This window comes from Emys orbicularis, chromosome 20, assembly GCF_028017835.1.
Source record: "Emys orbicularis isolate rEmyOrb1 chromosome 20, rEmyOrb1.hap1, whole genome shotgun sequence".
Classification (NCBI taxonomy): Eukaryota; Metazoa; Chordata; order Testudines; family Emydidae; genus Emys; species Emys orbicularis.
In genome coordinates, this window is record NC_088702.1 from 15,561,331 (window position 1) to 15,581,679 (window position 20,349).

The 20,349-nt window shown below is 56.3% G+C and overlaps 1 protein-coding gene across 1 annotated transcript in view; it reads right to left on the reverse strand.

The window, feature by feature from the left end:
• LOC135892785 (junctional adhesion molecule A-like) overlaps positions 1-20,349 on the reverse strand; it is an 89,451-nt gene that overhangs the window by 68,768 nt on the left and 334 nt on the right. The gene's annotated exons all lie outside the window — the stretch shown is intronic.

Here is a 20,349-nt window from a genome sequence, read left to right on the forward strand (position 1 = left end):
TAAAAATGGCTGCTAAATGACAGCATGTGACCAACTGGGACTGTTCTTACTGTGATCTGTAAGTGCTGACAGGGGAGTGTGGCTGGGATGGTCTGCGTTGGGGGATGGGAGAATGACCGAAGGGAAATACCTGAGCCTGTAACATGAGAACCCAGGAGGGGGCTGGGGCGAGGTGACACCTTTGCCCGGGAAACTGAACAAAGGTGGGAGGGGTCGCTGAAGGCAGAGTCTGGGGAGCTGGCTGGTGAGGTGACTGGAGGCAGGGAGGGCTCTGACCTCTGGAGGGGGCTGGGGTGTCCGAGGACCCCAAGATGGACCTAACTGAGGGGTATCCTGTTGTCTGTGCCTGCAAGACCTGTCTCGGACTGTATTCCCATCGTCTAAATAAACCTTCTGCTTTACTGGCTGGCTGAGAGTCATGGTGAATCGCAGGAAGCCGGGGGTGCAGGGCCCTGAGTCCCCCCTTACTCCGTGACAACTGGTGGCAGCGGCGGGATCTACTGCACCCCGTGGATGGCGCTTCCTGCAGTAAGTGACTGGGGAGAAGTAAAACGAAGGGGGATTGAGGGGGACCAGGCGTGCTGAGGAGTCAGAGAGAGACGGTTATCACCCCTGGGAGTGTGTGACCAGCGAGAAGGTCTTTTGCAGTAACAGGGTCCCCCGGGGGATCGCAGCGAGTGGTCCCAGGGGCGGAGGAGTCTGCAGCTCGACCCTGGCAGAGAGGTGGTGACCTCGAGAAGGGCTGGCACACTAGGGGTCTCCCTGGAAACTGTGGGGAGCGGTGGGCACACAGGCCTGTGAGTGGCCAGCAGGAAGATGTATGCCAAGCGGCTTAAGAGCGACCTGGTGGAGCTGTGCAAGCAGAGGGGGGTGCGCATTGGGAAGCTCACCAAAGAACAGCTCATTGCCCAGCTGGAGAAGGGAGATCGCGCGAATGAACTGATCCCTGTCTCTGAGGGAAGCAGCCTGGCAGATGCAGCGCAGGCCCCAGTGTCTGTCCCAGCTGGGAGTGGTCAGCCGGCTGCTGAGGGCTTCCAGAGACCCCTCCTGCCTATGCCTAGGGGAAGGGTGGGGAGGAGCCCAGCAAATACCGAGGGCGCCGTGACCCCCACGGCCAGCAGGGGATCCTCCCGGCGACACTCGCCGGCCAGCAGGGGATCCTCCCGGCCACGCGCAGCATCCGTGGAGCGGAATGGGCTGGAATGGGAGAAAGAGCTAAAACTGAGAGAGCTGGAGGATCGTGAACACCAGAGGCAGCATGAACGGGAGGAGAATGAGAGACAAAGACAGCATGAAGAGAGACAAAGGCAGCATGAATGGGAGGAGAAAGAGAAACTGAGGCAGCATGAAGAGAGAGAGAGGCATCGTGAACGGGAGGAGAATGAGAGACAGTACTCATTCAGCGTCAGTACTCATTCAGCGTCAGTACTCTTCCCCAGTACTCCATAGGTACCTACATGCCATAGAAGAGATGAAGCAACTAGTACACTTCTGTTTGTAACAGGTTCTCATGACAAGGGTCCCTGAAGAAGGATAGGGCAGGGGGTAATGCGTGGAAATGGATAGGGGAGCCAGGGACAATTTCTAATGTCCATTTATTGGCTCTGATGGCTGCCCAGGCCCAGTGGAAAGGCAGTTCCTGAAGGTGGACGCAGGCTCCACACTGACTCCAATGCAACTCCCAATGCTCCTGTCAAATCTGCTGCCTCAGAGGGAGTCTGGTGCACAGAGGTGATGGGTGTCCCCAGGAGTATCTGAGATTCTCTTTGTGGGTAACTCTGGCTGTCGATCCCACTAGTAGGATGGTGTCCTCTGCCTCTGCTTGGGCTGCTACTTGTAAGGGTTCCTTTAGGTGTGTAAATCCCTAAGAATCACAGAGCTTTCCTTGAGGGACTGGAATACTTCGTTTGTTTTCTGCCTGAAGAGCTCCATCCCATTAAAGGGCAGGCCATCTATTGTGGCCTGTACCCACGAGGCTGTCTCAGTGACGACCGTGGCCATACCAGATGCGTTCTTGGCCGCCTGTAGGAATGCTCTCACGACCATCTGGCCTTCCTTGATTAGTTCTTTGAACTCTTCCTTGTTATCTTGAGGGATCTTGGATAGGAAGGGAGTGACCCTCTCCCAATTGAGATAGATGTATTTGGTGAACAGAGCCTGGTATTTGCCAGCTGGAGGGAGGCTGATGAGTATGCCGTATGTCCATGGAGATCCAACTTTTGGGGTCTTTGTCATTAGGCATGCCTTTCGTGGACTGTGATTTCTCCTGTGCTGAAGGAGCCAGGAACTCTGCATTTGAATGGACATAAGTGCGTTCAAAACCCTTTGGGGGCACTGGTATCTGTTCGCCACCCTTTTCAAAGTGGGAGGAAAAGTGCCCGGCATTTGCCACAGTCCTTTAGCCAGTTCCAGGAGCCCCTTGTTAATAGGAAGGGTGATTCTGGCCAGCATCATGGTGCTCAAAATAAAGACTTCTCTTGTATAAATGTAGTCCCAGTATCCAAGGTCTCTGCATGCAGAAAAGGAGGTCTTGAAAAGTTTTAAATTCAAATCAATCGCTGGGGCCGGGGCTGGTGTCACTGCCTTGTCCTTGAGTGGAGATGGGGGTCGTTGCGATCCCTCCCTTGCTTCCTGCTCTTGCGGGCCCATGTGTGGTTCTGGTGTGGGTGGCCTGGTTAATGATGCCACTGGGGAACGGGATCGCCTCCTTTCTGGAAACATGGGAGAGGGAATCTTGCTCCCAGACACAAGAGCTGATGGTCCCCAGTAAGGCTAAGGTGACGTCGTATGGGTACTAGGCTCCCCAGCCACCTCTTTTGGGTCTGTGACATTATCTGATTAAAATATGACCATGTAAACCATTGTTGCTACCACTGTTCTAGAACTGCAGCAAATCTTATACAAAGTATGACACATGGCCAGAAAGGGTTAAGCAGCTTGCAGGCTATATAATCCAAAGCCAACCTTTAGAGAGTTAGAAGAGTATGCAAATGGTAATTAGGGCCATTCCATGGTAGATAGATTTGCATTTCAAAGTTCTAGCCTATGTTGTTAGAAATTAAAGGTGATACTAATTTTATGTTTACTTATATCTGTTTACATGGCTAACATTAAACAAGTCAGTTCCTGTCTGTCACTATAGCTGAGGGGTAGGCAACCTATGGCTTGCGTGCCAAAGGCAGCACGCAAGCTGATTTTCAGTGGCACTCACGCTGTTCGGCTCTTGGCCACTGGTCTGGGGGGCTCTGCATTTTAATTTAAATTTTAAATGAAGCCTCTTAAACATTTTAAAAACTTTATTTACTTTATATATAACAATGGTTTAGTTATGTATTATAGACTTATAGAAAAAGACCTTCTAAAAATGTTAAAATGTATGACTGGCACGCGAAACCTTAAATTAGAGTGAATAAATGAAGACTCGGCACACCACTTCTGAAAGGTTGCCAACCCCTGCTATAGCTATTGATTCAGAGATCAAAAGGGGATATTAACATTTAGATGAGTCTTGGGTGAAATAATGTCACTGTCTATATGTCACTTTAAAGTTTGTGATAGACTGCCTAATGGATAAACTGCCTTATGTAAATCCATGTAGCTAATTACCTGTAATGCTTAGGAAATAGCTCCACTTCAAAGTATCCGTGATTGCCTATTGTTCACCTAAAGGGCCCCGAACTGTAAAAATGCCTTGGGTCCCAATCCTTTTTTATCTCAGATCTGCTTGATGCTTCATGCAGGGGAAGCTTAAGCCCAAGACAGACCCCAGTCCTGACTGGACCACCCTGAATATAAACATTGGACTAGAACCTATGCACAAATTCTGAAAGAACTCTTTGCAACTACAAAGCTCACCATCTCTGCTCCGTGGAGCGGAATGGGCTGGAATGGGAGAAAGAGCTAAAACTGAGAGAGCTGGAGGATCGTGAACACCAGAGGCAGCATGAACGGGAGGAGAATGAGAGACAAAGACAGCATGAAGAGAGACAAAGGCAGCATGAATGGGAGGAGAAAGAGAAACTGAGGCAGCATGAAGAGAGAGAGAGGCATCGTGAACGGGAGGAGAATGAGAGACAGCGTCAGCAGGAACTGGAACTGGCGAGGCTGAAGGGCCGCGAGCCCCCGGCTGCGGTGAGTGAGGGGGAACCCAGGACTGCACGGAGCTTTGATAAGTGCATCCTGGCCCCACGCAAGGAGGGGGAGGACATGGATGACTTCCTGGATGCCTTTGAGACGGCCTGCGAGCTGCACCAGGTTGATCCTGCAGACAAACTCCGGGTTCTCACCCCCTTACTGGACCCCAAAGCCTTGGCCTTGTACCGCCAACTGGAAGAGGCGGAAAAAGGAGACTATGAACTATTCAAAAAGGCCCTGCTACGTGAGTTTGGGCTGACTTCTGACATGTACCGGGAAAGGTTCCGGAGTCAGGATAAAACCCCTGAGATCTCATATCTGCAACTAGCCGTCCGCATGGAGGGATACGCCAGCAAGTGGGCAGATGGGGCCCAGACGAAGGAGGACCTGGTTAAACTGCTGGTACTGGAGCAACTGTATGAGCGGTGCCCATCCGACCTGAGGCTGTGGTTGAGGGACAAAAAACCAGAGAACCCGCGACATGCAGGCCGGCTGGCCGATGAGTTTGTAAAGAGCCGGTCAGGGGCTGGCAGGGAGGAGTCCCAAAGGAACAGTCCCACCACAACGCAGAGCGAAAGTCACCATGGGCCATCCCAGCGGGAAAATACGGAGAAACCTCACCAAAGGGGAAGATCCAGCGTCAGGTCCATCCAACCCACTCGAGGGAACCCCTGGGACATGGTCTGCTATCACTGTGACCAAAGAGGTCACATACGGGCCCAGTGCCCCAGGCTCAGGGACAGACTGAGCAGACCAAACCCACAGAGGGTTGACTGGGTAGAGACCCAGCCAGGCGAGAGGCAGCACTCCCAGGGAAGGGGGGCTGGCAGAGTACCACCTGCTAAGGAGGGAGGAGAGCTCCAGGCCTGCTCCTCTGCGGGGCGGGATGCTCCAGACTCAGGGTTTTTGGTTTATATGGTGGGCGCGGGGCGGTCCCTCCGGAAAGAGTACCTCGTTCCCCTGGAGGTGGATGGGAGGAAGGTCGATGGATACTGGGATACGGGCGCAGAGGTGACGCTGGCCCGGCCCGAGGTGGTGGCCCCAGATCAGGTGGTGCCCAACACCTACCTGACCCTGACGGGGGTGGGCGGGACACCAGTCAAAGTGCCCGTGGCGAGGGTACACCTGAAGTGGGGGGCCAAGGAGGGCCCCAAGGACGTGGGGGTACACCCGTATTTGCCCACTGAGGTGTTGATGGGGGGGACCTGGAGGACTGGTCAAGCAACCCCCAGGGTGCCCTGGTTGTGACCCGCAGTCAGAGCCGGCGAGGGGCACTGCGCCCTGGCCTTGGGGAGGGTGCCTTGCCCGAGGCGCAGGACCCTAACCTGGTGGGGAGGGAACACCCAGGGACACGGCTCAGGGAGGCTGCGGCTTCAGACCCAGCCGGCGAGAGAGAGCAGGTGGCCATCCCTGTCCCAGCTGCTGAGTTCCAGGCCGAGGTGCAGAAAGATCCCTCCTTGCGGAAGATAAGGGACCTGGCCGACCTCGGTGCGGTACAGACCATGGGGAGAGGCGGCCGGAAAAGGTTCCTGTGGGAGAAGGGGTTCCTGTACCGAGAATGGGCTCCCCCAGGGAAAATGGAGTCAGGGGGGATCAGGAGGCAGCTGGTGGTACCCCAGAAGTATCGCCGCCAGCTGCTGTACCGGGCCCATGACACCCCCCTCTCAGGGCACCAGGGAACCTGGCGTACCCAGCAGAGGCTGCTACGGAGCTTTTACTGGCCTGGGGTCTTTGTTACTGTCCGGCAGTACTGCCGATCCTGTGACCCCTGTCAGAGGGGGAGGAAGGCCCGGGACAAGGGGAAAACGGCTTTAGGACCCTTGCCCAGCATAGAGGAGCCTTTCCAGAGGGTGGCCAAGGTTAAAAGGGGGGCTCTGAACCAAGACAGCCCGAAGCACAGACCTCCAGACTGGAGCGCTGGGAGAAGACCCCAGCCCAGTTGGAACCCCAGGGGTATTGGGGGTGGGAAAAGGGCACAGGCCGCATAACCCTTCCCACATGCGAACTGCGAATGCCCTCGAGCACCCCCGATCTAAGGGGGGGCGTGAAACTGGAGGGGCCTGGTGTAATTCTCACCAAGGAATGGGAGGGATGCGGGGGCATCCATGGGAACGGGGGTAGGTTCGAACTTCCCCGGGTCACTGGCTGAAGTGACCCCGCTCAGTTCGGTCTCGAAGGGGGGAGATGTGACGAACTGGGACTGTTCTTACTGTGATCTGTAAGTGCTGACAGGGGAGTGTGGCTGGGATGGTCTGCGTTGGGGGATGGGAGAATGACCGAAGGGAAATACCTGAGCCTGTAACATGAGAACCCAGGAGGGGGCTGGGGCGAGGTGACACCTTTGCCCGGGAAACTGAACAAAGGTGGGAGGGGTCGCTGAAGGCAGAGTCTGGGGAGCTGGCTGGTGAGGTGGCTGGAGGCAGGGAGGGCTCTGACCTCTGGAGGGGGCTGGGGTGTCCGAGGACCCCAAGATGGACCTAACTGAGGGGTATCCTGTTGTCTGTGCCTGCAAGACCTGTCTCGGACTGTATTCCCGTCGTCTAAATAAACCTTCTGCTTTACTGGCTGGCTGAGAGTCATGGTGAATCGCAGGAAGCCGGGGGTGCAGGGCCCTGAGTCCCCCCTTACTCCGTGACACAGCAACAGGCTGGAAATGGGGCAAATCAAATTGCAGTCATTGATTAAAGTCAGGCCTTGGCTACACTCAGGACGCTGTGAAGCGCGAGTGTAGTCACGCCGCCAGCGCTGCGAGAGCGTGCAGCACTGCAGGCACTGATTACACTGGCGCTTTACAACGCTGCACTCGCTGTGCTCAGGGGGGTGTTTTTTCACACCCCTGAGCGCAGCAAGTTGCAGCGCTGTACAGCGCCAGTGTAGCCAAGGCCTCAGTTAAGTAACTAGAGAGAGTGAAAACCAGTAATATGCAGCACTAATCACATGGAAAACTAAATCAGCTACATGACAAAGTAGCGGTTCTTTGAGTCAGTGAGTTTCAGCCTGAGCAGTAGTCTGAAGTCTATACAACAACCTGATGCCATTTCACAATTAAACAGATATAACACAAAGATGCACCACCGTGGCTAGGTCCAAATTATAACATATAGCACACCCTCCAAGGATGCTGTACCAAGTGGCCTTGCCCCACAGTTCCCTGAGAAAAATGTTTGTGGGAGTAAATCCATCGCTGGCTGGTCCTGCACCAATGTTTCAGAGCGTGAACCACAGACGTGGCATGTTTCAGTGTACACAAAAGCTGATATCTTACTACATTAATAGCAACCCGTCTGGCATAAGGGACTCTATTCTTTGGAAGACAAGACACAGGACCATAGATTTTTAAGTGCTGGAAGGACCAGTGTGGCCATCTAGTCTGACCTCCTGCAGAGCAAAGGCCTTAGAATTTCACCCAGCAATTCCTGTCTCAAGTCCAATAACTTGTAACTGAGCTAGAGCATATATTTTAAGACACCCAATCATGATTTAAAGATTTCAAGTGATGGAGAACCCGACAAACTTCTTGATTCACTGTCCCAGTGAGCGATATGCCCCCTCACTGTTAAAAATGTGCCCCCTTGTTTCTGGTTTAAATTTTTCAAGTTTCACTTTCTAGTCCTCAGATCTGGCATTCTGCCTTTGCCTGCTACATTAAAGAACTGCCTGTTACTCCTGAGGGCAAAATTAAAAATTCTGCACCCAAAAAAAAAAAAAAAAAAAAAAATTCTGTGCACAATATTTTAAAGCTCTTCAAGCTTTATTGTCAATAAATAAATGCAGAGGCTCCAGCATGCAGTGGGGAGCACAGGCCACTGGTTGTACAAAGGTGGGAATCACCCTGCAGCCTCCCTACTGCCCACCCCCAGGACACGGACTCAGTGGTGAGGCTGCACTTAGGGTGACCAGATGTTCTGATTTTATGGGGACAGTCCCGATATTTGGGGTTTTTTTTTTTTAAATATGGGCTCCTACTACCTCCCACCCCCTGTCCCAATTTTTCACACTTGCTACCTGGTCACCCTAGCTGCACCTGACCCAGCACAAGGCCTGGGCCTACTGCAGACACACCCTGGGGCCCTGCCCCTCTGCGCCAGGTGTGGGGCAGGCAGGCTCAACCAGGCAGGATCCAAGTGTGGAGGGGCTCAGTGTGGGGTGAGAGGATTCTGTGTGGGACAATCAGGGTGCAGGCTGCTCAGTGTGGGGGGATCTGAATGCACAGAGGCTCGTTGGGGGCGGGGGTTCCAGGTGCAGGGGCAATGGGACTCTGCAGGAGCTTCCAGGTGAAAGTGGTTGGGTATCGGTGGAGGGGTCTGGGTGCGAGGGTCTCAGCAGGAGGCTCTGGGTGCTGGGGGAGTGGGACTTGGTGGGGTGGGGATCTGGGTGCAGCTAGTTGGGGGGGTCAGTGGCATGGGGATCTGGATGTGGGGGCTCAGGGGGGTGAGGCTTGTCAGGGTGGGGGGTTGAGTGCAGGGAGCTCAGTGGGGGGTGATCTGGGTGCAAGGTGGGGGTCTGGAGGCAGGGGGGCTCCAGATGCAGGCGTTGAGGTTCAGTGGGGTGGGGTTTGGGTATGGAGGGCTAGGGGGGGGTTCTGGGTGTACAGGGTGAGACATGTCAGGGGGGTCTGAGTATGGGAGGTCCAGATGCACGGGGGTTGGGCGGATGGGGGAGCAGCTTCCCGTACAGTGACCCCTCCCCCTGCAGCTGAGGAGCGATGGGGGCAGGAAGCAGGGGAGGATGCTGAGCTTCCTGCAGCTGGATCCTGCAACATGATCAGCAGGCTGCCACAGCCTTACCCTGGTCTATGTGGCAATGCTCAGGCATCGCCCATGAACCAGCAACTTTGTGGGGCATGGTGTCAGCTTTAGATACTTCCAGTAAGACTCTCCCACTTGTACAGATGCCCTCTTTGGTCAGCTTTCCTTGCAGTCTTTACCTTTCCACTGCTGTTAATTCTTCAATATACACTCTTCCCTCTGCCGTGGGGCAGGGAAAGCTTCTCCTTAGGAGCAACGTGGCAGGGGATGGCTTTGTAACTTCAGCTCAAGATCTGACTCTCTGAAGCTGCAAAATCAGGACCAGAAGTCCCAGCCAAAATTTCCAAAACAATTTCTCGGGGGGGGGGGGGGGGGGGGAATCTATGACCCAGTCTCTGTCCTACAAAGTGTCTCAGCACTTCCTGTATTTCCTGCATCCCTGCAGAAATGGGGCGCGCTAGTGTGGTTGAGTGACAAGGAAATGCATATTGCAGCAATTGAAGTAAATGGAGGACAAATGGTCAGAACAATAGTTTGAATAACTACTTCCTCAAAGTACATACCTGCCAGGGAAACCAATTTCTCTTACAATAGGAGTACAAGGGAAAGCTTCTCCCCCACTGTTTTAAAACTTCCAAGTCTTGTCCAGTAGTACCGATTACCCATCTTTTTGCAACGAATTAGTGCAGGAGCATTTGTACCAGTCACTCAGTGCACAAGAAAGAATTGCCCAGCCACTTCAGCCAAGCCTGCTTGCTTTGTAAAGAGGTGCTGTTTACTAAGGGCTTGGCTACACTTGCAAGTTAGAGCACATTAAAGCAGCCCCAGGCACCCTAACTCATGATGCGTCCACACTGGCAAGGCACGTAGCGCACCCAGACTCCGTGGCTGGAGCGCTCCTGGTAATCCACCCCCCCGAGAAGCATAACGCTTGCTGCGCCCCGGCTGGAGTGCCGCAGCGCCAGTGTTGACGCCCTGATCAGCCTCCAGAAGTGTCCCACAATGCCTGTTCTAGCCACTCTGGTCATCACTTTGAACTCTACTGCCCTGCCCTCAGGTGACCAAGTGTCAGACCCTGCCCTTTAAATTCTCTGGGAATTTTGAAAATCCCCTTCCTGTTTGCACAGCAAGGTGTGGAGTGCTCTCAACGAATCTTTCCAGGTGACCATGCCTCCACGCGCCAGGCGATCCCCAGTATGGAGCAATGGCGAGGTGCTGGACTTCAGTGTTTCGGGGGAGCAAGCTGTCCAGTCCCAGCTGCGCTCCAGCCGTAGGAATTATGATACACCTCTACCCTGATATAACGCGACCCAATATAACACGAATTCGGATACAACGCGGTAAAGCAGTGGTCCGGGGGAGCGGGGCTGCGCACTCCGGCGGCTTAAAGCAAGTTCGATATAACGCGGTTTCACCTATAACATAGTAAGATTTTTTGGCTCCCGAGGACAGCGTTATATCGAGGTAGAGGTGTACCTTCGGGCAGAAATCAAGGGACATGATGGAAAGGGGACATGACCGGGACGCACTGCAGTGCAGGGTTAAAGTGAAGGAGCTGCAGAATGCGTACTGCAAAGCGCGCAAGGCAAACTACCGCTCCGGTTCTGCCCCCGCGACCTGCCGTTTCTACAAAGAGCTGGACGCGATACTTGGGGGCGACCCCACCTCCACTTTGACACTGCAGAGCCCAGTTCAACAAGGCAAGAGGAGGAGGAAAGCGGGAACGAGGGTGCTGAGGAGGAGGGAGACAGCCCAGCATCCCTAGATGCATGCAGCCAGGAGCTGTTCTCAAGCCAGGAGGAAGGTAGCCAGTCGCAGTGGACAGTGCTTGGGGAAGGACAAATGCCAAAGGTGGTGCCCTGTAAGCGGCTTTTATTTTGGGAAGGAAGTTGTTTGGTGCAGGCTCTTGGAGCGAGGAGGGTTAGGGCTGCATGCATGCCTAGATGCGGAATAGGGCGTTTATGGGGCTCTCTCACATCATGGTAATCGGCCTCAGTAATCTCTTCAGAGGTCTCATGCAGAAGTGAGATATAACTGAGTTTACAATTTCCAAAGGCAAACTGGGATTTAGGATTGCCTCTCCGCCACATCGTTTCCACCCAGGCACTAGAGGCAGCAGTGTGGTGCTCATTTCTCCAATCTGAGCTACAGAGGTTTGTTTTTATGTATGATGAACCCAGATTCACTATAAAAAAAAATTTCCCCCCAAAATCCACACCCCGGAACACCAACATCCCATAGAGCAAAAGCAGATCTAGGTAGTTATAGCTGAGCTCCTCACAACCACCAATGGATTTTAACCTCACACTGCCGTGAAGGTAGATAAGTATTATCCTCATTTTACAGATGGTGAATTGAGGCACATGGTAGATTAAGTGATTTGCCAAGGTCACACCAGAAGCCTGTGGCAGAGTAAGAAACTGACCCAAGTCTCCTGATGCCTAGTTCAGTGCCTTATCCAATAAGCTATCCTTCTACCCTGCATGAGACTAATTACTGAGATCTTTGCACTTCCAAAGGAGATTTCCCCTCCAACATCTGGGTCAGCAATCACCGTGTCACTACATCCCCCACAGATGAGAAGTTCAGGTTTATGAAAGAGTTATGCTCCCGCTGGGGATTTTAAAGGCTCAGGGAGCAAAAGGCAAGATCTCGGTCCTAACAGGATCCCATCAAGACTTAGACTAGACCACCAGTTTCTCCAGAGGTTCTTACATCCTTTTGAAACTCCCGCCCTCTGTCTGCACTATTGAGACAACCCGTGCGGATACCTCTACCATTAACAGTCAAGCATATTGCCCTTATTACTAATGTTTTAGAGATTAAATCTGTAAATACATTTTATAGGAAAACAGGAAAAATGACTACGTGCTTTTTAACCCACTTAAAGAAACACCTTAATTTGGAGCCAACTTTACATTAGTATTGATTCTTTGTGTGGACAGACTGGAGCCTTCTGCAATCTGCATTTGTTATAAGCACCTCTATCAGGAATTAGGGCCCCATTGTCCTAGGCAAGGTACAAATTTACCCAGAAGGCTCACAGTCTAAGACAAAAGATTTGACTTGGGAACAGACAGGAGGGAGGAAGAAGGGATGTTAGGTTAGTTGTAACAATGATCTTAGTACTCACGAGTGATCACTAGTCTAGTGTCATCACATGGTAGTGATAAATAGGTTTCACAAAGATAGACTAAGGATGGATTTAAAAGACATAAGGCAGTGACTGCAAATTTAGATGAGGATTTCTTCTCACGAGTAATGGGAAAAGCAGACATGCAGGTTTATTACTAACCCATTAACACTAGCATGTAATTAATGCAGAGGAGGAGCCAGTGCTCATACATCATAAGAATGTCATTAAACCTGCATCATGTGCAAAGGAGACAAACCCCCATGATTTAATCAAGATGGATGGTTAAAAGGAACTGGGAGGTTTTGGAACACAGAAGTGGTCAATTTGTCTGACTTCATCAAGACGACCACCTGGAAGTAAAAAAGGGGGGCAAAAGCCAAACCCTGATTGCAGGAGCTACACATGCATTCAAAGTCAAATTTACACACATGTAACATGCATTACTTAAGACTGAAAAGCAAGATTTTTTTTAATGGAAAGAGAGGCTACCTTAAAAAGGATGTTGGCAGGTCAGCTTTGACCCAGAAATTAAACAAGCACAAATGGTTTGTTTGTATTTCTTTAAAAAGTTTTAAAAACTAAAATCACAAATTTCCATTGATTTTTAGAAATTCAATGGAAACGGGCAGGGTTTAATGTTTTTTAAGTGACCAGCAAAAGGGGAAAATGTGTTTGATTGTAAAGAAGAAACAATGCACAAAAAAGGCCTGAATTGATTTGTGTTTTAATGGGTTTTGTATTTTTTTTTTTTTTTTTTTTAAAACATGAGAGATTAGAGCTTTTGCTGAACAAATTCACTGACTCACTAAAGAATTAACCAGATTTTGACATCAACCAGAGCTATTGAAAGGAAACTGTTTCCCATAACTTCCAGTTCATTAACTTGGTGATGTCTCATCCCTCTTCTCTGGAATGGTTGTTGATTCCCTCCATTCTTCACTTATCCACCCTTGACATTTTTCACCCCCTTCCATCTGAAGGTCCGCCCTGCCAGCTTCCCCTTCCCCCTCCCCCCATGCTCACCCCCAACATCTGCTTCCTCCACTCCTGTTCTTGCATTGTGGTGTGTTCCTGGCAAAACCGCTATGACCAGGCTAATTGCATGCACTACAAATTCATTCTCTCCTGTTCTACCATCTTCCTACATGAACCACTCTGCTACTCCATCTTAAATGAATCCCATGCCTCCAATCCCAACTGCCTTTTCACCATTTTTGGGTATGTCTACACTGCAAACTAGAGGTGTATTCTTAACTCAGGTTAGCTAACTTAGGATAAAATAGCAGTGAAAACACAGCTACACAGCATGTGTTAGCATCTGGAGTTAAAGTCTATAGGGCAAGATGAACTTGCACTGCTAACCCGAGCTAAAAGACAGGTTACTGTGTCTTCATTATTATTTAAACCCAAATTAGTGAACCTGAATTAAGAATACACTTTTTTCCACAGCAGTGTAGCCCTCAATCCTCAAACCTTCCTCTCCTCCTGCATCTCGGCTTCTCTCTTGACACGGGATCTTATCAATTTCTTCCCAGGAAAAAACAAAAACCTGACATGACCTTCCCTCTCCCATCTGCTTGCCCTTTCTTTACCTTCCCCTCCCACCTCACAACTCTCGCCTCCTTCTCCCTGACCACAGACAGAAGTTTTTTATCTTCTTTCCTTCTCCAGCCCCTCCACTTGCCTCACTGACTCCATCCCACATGCCTCACACCCAGTCTCATACCCTCCCTTACTCTTCTCCGGCTCTTTCCTCCCACTAAAACGCCCACCCTTCTCCCTCCATTACCATACCATTGCCTCTCCCCCTTTTATCTCTAATCTTATTGAATACATGATCTACAATCCCTGGCTGGAATTCCTCTCTGCCAATTCCATCCTAGACCAGGAGCAGCACTTCAGGGGAGGGGGGAGCCTTGCAGGGCCTATAGCCACCCCAAAATTTGCCTTAGCCCTCTCTCCCCACCCCACCAGCTGCCGTTCTCCGGCCACCTAGCTCTGAAGGCAGAGCAGAGGCTGCTGGCCGGGCATCCAGCTCCAGCAGCATTGGAGAATTAAGGCCAAGCACGGGGCCTAAGACTAGCCCCCCAGCCTGTGTCCCCACTAGCTGGGAAACGATGCCCAGGGTAGGTGAAGGGCTGGAGCTCTCCATAGTGGTCTAGACTGACTCACTCCGACCTGGGCTCCTGGACCCTGCCCCCCCACAATCACTGCTATCCAAGGATTCTGCTGGCCCTGGAGCCAGGTCCCCACACCCAGGCAGCTCCTGCCAGCTGCAAGCAGCAAGTGCCCCACACTGCCCAGCTCCAGTTTCAGACCTGGCTGGAGGTCGGGCCTCACGGTGAGGGGGGGGGGGGCACAGCTCCCCAATTTTCTGTCTGGCCCACCTCTAATAGCTTGAGAACTTTCAAAATTAGTTAACACCTATTTAAAGCAAATCCTGATAGATTTGGGTGAATAGCTCTTTCTAGAAGATTCATACACCCTTTGGGGTTGAAAAGACTCTAGTTCTCTCATCCTCCAGCAAGGACAGGGACCAACAAGACTTGATATTCCTAATTGTAAAGTTACAGAAAGCAAATGAAACTTTACAACATTTGGGCTGCTCTTACACATCATAAAAGCAGCACAAAGGGAACAATAGCTTTAAATAAACAAAGCTTTCCCAGCAATATTTGCAAGCCAAACATTCAAAGTGCCTGAAAACACTGGAACAATGACAGACAGGCTACCCAAAAAAATACAACTAGTTTTCATTGTTTAAGTGCAAGAAGTGAATAACCTCAATGGTGAAAACCGAACTGGATTTCTAGAGTGCTTCCATTTTCCTGAGTTTGAGGTGTTCTTGTTAATACAGGAAACGAGATTTGTTTAGCAGCATCTAGGATTTGTGACTTAACTGGGTCTCCAACCGTGAGCACTGTGAAAATAGAGCCTCCTGCAATCAGTATGGCTGCACAGGCCCCTCTGCATGCCTCGGATAAGGAATCATCAGCATTTTACAAACGGTGTTTAACTCACAAGGAAAGAAACTTCTTCCCCCATTTCAGACCAAGCAAAAATTCAGAATGAAGCATCGCTAAAATCCACCTCCACCCTCCCAGGCCTTTAATCTGCCCAGAAGGGCCCTGGCGAGGGCTTTACAGAGATTCGAACTCAAAGCACCAAATGTTTAGCACAATCCTCAAACCCCAAAGGCAATAGGGGCCAATGCAGGGTGGGGACTCAGCTGAGAAAAGGAGACTCAGCAACAAAACGAACCATCTGCGAAGCAAGGAGCGAGACCCGGGAGCAAAGGAGCCATGGGCAGCCCCAGGGTACTGGGGTCCCAACACCTCAGAGAGAGACAGACACAGCTTCATGTACCATCACCACCAGGATCATGCCAGGCAGACACACCCAGCGGGATGAAAAGTGAAGCTCCTGAACTGCCTCCTGCCCCGGCCCCCTTCCTGTACCCTCCCCCCTGCCCGCCGCACTCCCCTGGCCCCTTCCTGTACCCTCTCCCCACCCGCCTCACTGCCCCTACTCCCCCTCCTCTACCCTCCCCCCTGCCCGCCGCACTGCCCCTACACCCCCTTCCTCTACCCTCCCCCCACCCACCTCACTGCCCCTACCCCGCCTTCCTGTAACCTCCCCCCCGCCCCACTCCCTTCCTGTACCCTCCCCCCACCCGCCTCACTGCCCCTACTCCCCCTCCTCTACCCTCCCCCCGCCCCACTGCCCCTACCCGCCTCACCGCTCCTCTACCCTCCCCCCACCCACCTCACTGCCCCTACTCCCTTCCTCTACCCTCCCCCCTGCCCGCCTCACTGCCCCTGGCCCCTTCCTGTACCCTCCCCCCACCCACCTCACTGCCCCTACCCCCCCTTCCTCTACCCTCCCCCCACCCGCCTCACTGCCCCTACTCCCTTCCTCTACCCTCCCCCCTGCCCGCCGCACTGCCCCTGGCCCCTTCCTGTACCCTCCCCCCACCCGCCTCACTGCCCCTACTCCCCCTCCTCTACCCTCCCCCCTGCCCGCCACACTGCCCCTAAACCCCCTTCCTCTACCCTCCCCCCTGCCCACCTCACTGCCCCTACCCCCCCTTCCTGTACCCTCCCCCCGCCCACCTCACTGCCCCTACCCCCCCTTCCTGTACCCTCCCCCCCGCCCACCTCACTGCCCCTACCCCCCCTTCCTGTACCCTCCCCCCCGCCCACCTCACTGCCCCTACCCCCCTTCCTGTACCCTCCCCACCGCACTGCCCCTACCCCCTTCCTCTACCCTCACCCCGCCCACCTCACTGCCCCTACCCCCCCTTCCTCTACCCTCCCCCAGCCCGCCGCACTGCCCCTACCCCCTTCCTCTACCCTCCCCCCACCCACCTCACTGCCCCTACCCCCCCTTCCTCTACCCTCCCCCCTGCCCGCCACACTGCCCCTGGCCCCTTCCTGTACCCTCCCCGCGCCCGCCTCACTGCCCCTGACCCCTTCCTGTACCCTCCCCCCGCCCGCCTCACTGCCCCTACTCCCTTCCTCTACCCTCCCCCTACCCGGCGCACTGCCCCTGGCCCCTTCCTGTACCCTCCCCCCACCCGCCTCACTGCCCCTACTCCCCCTCCTCTACCCTCCCCCCTGCCCGCCGCACTGCCCCTACACCCCCTTCCTCTACCCTCCCCCCACCCACCTCACTGCCCCTACCCCGCCTTCCTGTAACCTCCCCCCCGCCCCACTCCCTTCCTGTACCCTCCCCCCACCCGCCTCACTGCCCCTACTCCCCCTCCTCTACCCTCCCCCCTGCCCGCCTCACTGCCCCTGGCCCCTTCCTGTACCCTCCCCGCGCCCGCCTCACTGCCCCTGGCCCCTTCCTGTACCCTCCCCCCACCCACCTCACTGCCCCTACCCCCCCTTCCTCTACCCTCCCCCCACCCGCCTCACTGCCCCTACTCCCTTCCTCTACCCTCCCCCCTGCCCGCCGCACTGCCCCTGGCCCCTTCCTGTACCCTCCCCCCACCCGCCTCACTGCCCCTACACCCCCTCCTCTACCCTCCCCCCTGCCCGCCTCACTGCCCCTACACCCCCTTCCTCTACCCTCCCCCCTGCCCACCTCACTGCCCCTACCCCCCCTTCCTGTACCCTCCCCCCGCCCACCTCACTGCCCCTACCCCCCCTTCCTGTACCCTCCCCCCCGCCCACCTCACTGCCCCTACCCCCCTTCCTGTACCCTCCCCCCCGCCCACCTCACTGCCCCTACCCCCCTTCCTGTACCCTCCCCCCCCGCCCACCTCACTGCCCCTACCCCCTTCCTCTACCCTCCCCCCACCCACCTCACTGCCCCTACCCCCTTCCTCTACCCTCCCCCCACCCACCTCACTGCCCCTACCCCGCCTTCCTGTAACCTCCCCCCCGCCCCACTCCCTTCCTGTACCCTCCCCCCACCCGTCTCACTGCCCCTACTCCCCCTCCTCTACCCTCCCCCCGCCCGCCTCACTGCCCCTACCCGCCTCACCGCTCCTCTACCCTCCCCCCACCCGCCTCACTGCCCCTACTCCCTTCCTCTACCCTCCCCCCTGCCCGCCTCACTGCCCCTGGCCCCTTCCTGTACCCTCCCCCCTGCCCGCCTCACTGCCCCTGGCCCCTTCCTGTACCCTCCCCCCACACACCTCACTGCCCCTACACCCCCTTCCTCTACCCTCCCCCCACCCGCCTCACTGCCCCTACTCCCTTCCTCTACCCTCCCCCCTGCCCGCCTCACTGCCCCTGGCCCCTTCCTGTACCCTCCCCCCAGCCCGCCGCACTGCCTCTACTCCCCCTCCTCTACCCTCCCCCCTGCCCGCCACACTGCCCCTAAACCCCCTTCCTCTACCCTCCCCCCTGCCCACCTCACTGCCCCTACCCCCCCTTCCTGTACCCTCCCCCCGCCCACCTCACTGCCCCTACCCCCCCTTCCTGTACCCTCCCCCCCGCCCACCGCACTGCCCCTACCCCCTTCCTCTACCCTCCCCCCGCTCGCCGCACTGCCCCTACCCCCCCTTCCTCTACCCTCCCCCCACCCACCTCACTGCCCCTACCCCCCCTTCCTCTACCCTCCCCCCACCCACCTCACTGCCCCTACTCCCTTCCTCTACCCTCCCCCCTGCCCGCCGCACTGCCCCGGCCCCTTCCTGTACCCTCCCCCCACCCGCCTCACTGCCCCTACTCCCCCTCCTCTACCCTCCGCCCACCCGCCTCACTGCCCCTACTCCCTTCCTCTACCCTCCCCCCTGCCCGCCTCACTGCCCCTGGCCCCTTCCTGTACCCTCCCCCCTGCCCGCCTCACTGCCCCTGGCCCCTTCCTGTACCCTCCCCCCACCCACCTCACTGCCCCTACCCCGCCTTCCTCTACCCTCCCCCCACCCGCCTCACTGCCCCTACTCCCTTCCTCTACCCTCCCCCCTGCCCGCCGCACTGCCCCTGGCCCCTTCCTGTACCCTCCCCCCACCCGCCTCACTGCCCCTACCCCGCCTTCCTGTAACCTCCCCCCCGCCCCACTGCCCCACCCCCTTCCTGTACCCTCCCCCCACGCACCTCACTGCCCCTACTCCCCCTCCTCTACCCTCCACCCTGCCCGCCTCACTGCCCCTGGCCCCTTCCTTTACCCTCCCCGCGCCCGCCTCACTGCCCCTGGCCCCTTCCTGTACCCTCCCCCCACCCACCTCACTGCCCCTACCCCCCCTTCCTGTACCCTCCCCCCACCCGCCTCACTGCCCCTACTCCCTTCCTGTACCCTCCCCCCACCCGCCTCACTGCCCCTACTCCCTTCCTCTACCCTCCCCCCTGCCCGCCGCACTGCCCCTGGCCCCTTCCTCTACCCTCCCCCCTGCCCGCCGCACTGCCCCTACTCCCCCTCCTCTACCCTCCCCCCTGCCCACCTCACTGCCCCTACACCCCCTTCCTCTACCCTCCCCCCTGCCCACCTCACTGTCCCTACCCCCCCTTCCTGTACCCTCCCCCCACCCACCTCACTGCCCCTACTCCCTTCCTCTACCCTCCCCCCTGCCCGCCTCACTGCCCCTGGCCCCTTCCTCTACCCTCCCCCCTGCCCGCCGCACTGCCCCTACTCCCCCTCCTCTACCCTCCCCCCTGCCCGCCTCACTGCCCCTACACCCTCTTCCTCTACCCTCCCCCCTGCCCACCTCACTGCCCCTACCCCCCCTTCCTGTACCCTCCCCCCACCCACCTCACTGCCCCTACCCCCCCTTCCTGTACCCTCCCCCCTGCCCACCTCACTGCCCCTACCCCCCATTCCTGTACCCTCCCCCCACCCACCTCACTGCCCCTACCCCCCCTTCCTGTAACCTCCCCCCTGCCCACCTCACTGCCCCTACCCCCTTCCTCTACCCTCCCCCCACCCACCTCACTGCCCCTACCCCCCCCTTCCTCTACCCTCCCCCCACCCACCTCACTGCCCCTACCCCCCCTTCCTCTACCCTCCCCCCACCCACCTCACTGCCCCTACTCCCTTCCTCTACCCTCCCCCCTGCCTGCCGCACTGCCCCTGGCCCCTTCCTGTACCCTCCCCCCACCCGCCTCACTGCCCCTACTCCCCCTCCTCTACCCTCCGCCCACCCGCCTCACTGCCCCTACTCCCTTCCTCTACCCTCCCCCCTGCCCGCCTCACTGCCCCTGGCCCCTTCCTGTACCCTCCCCCCTGCCCGCCTCACTGCCCCTGGCCCCTTCCTGTACCCTCCCCCCCACCCACCTCACTGCCCCTACCCCACCTTCCTCTACCCTCCCCCCACCCGCCTCACTGCCCCTACTCCCTTCCTCTACCCTCCCCCCTGCCCGCCGCACTGCCCCTGGCCCCTTCCTGTACCCTCCCCCCACCCCGCCTCACTGCCCCTACCCCGCCTTCCTGTAACCTCCCCCCCGCCCCACTGCCCCACCCCCTTCCTGTACCCTCCCCCCACGCACCTCACTGCCCCTACTCCCCCTCCTCTACCCTCCACCCTGCCCGCCTCACTGCCCCTGGCCCCTTCCTTTACCCTCCCCGCGCCCACCTCACTGCCCCTGGCCCCTTCCTGTACCCTCCTCCCACCCACCTCACTGCCCCTACGCCCCCTTCCTGTACCCTCCCCCCACCCGCCTCACTGCCCCTACTCCCTTCCTCTACCCTCCCCCCTGCCCACCGCACTGCCCCTACTCCCCCTCCTCTACCCTCCCCCCTGCCCGCCTCACTGCCCCTACACCCCCTTCCTCTACCCTCCCCCCCTGCCCACCTCACTGCCCCTACCCCCCCTTCCTGTACCCTCCCCCCACCCACCTCACTGCCCCTACCCCCCCTTCCTGTACCCTCCCCCCTGCCCGCCGC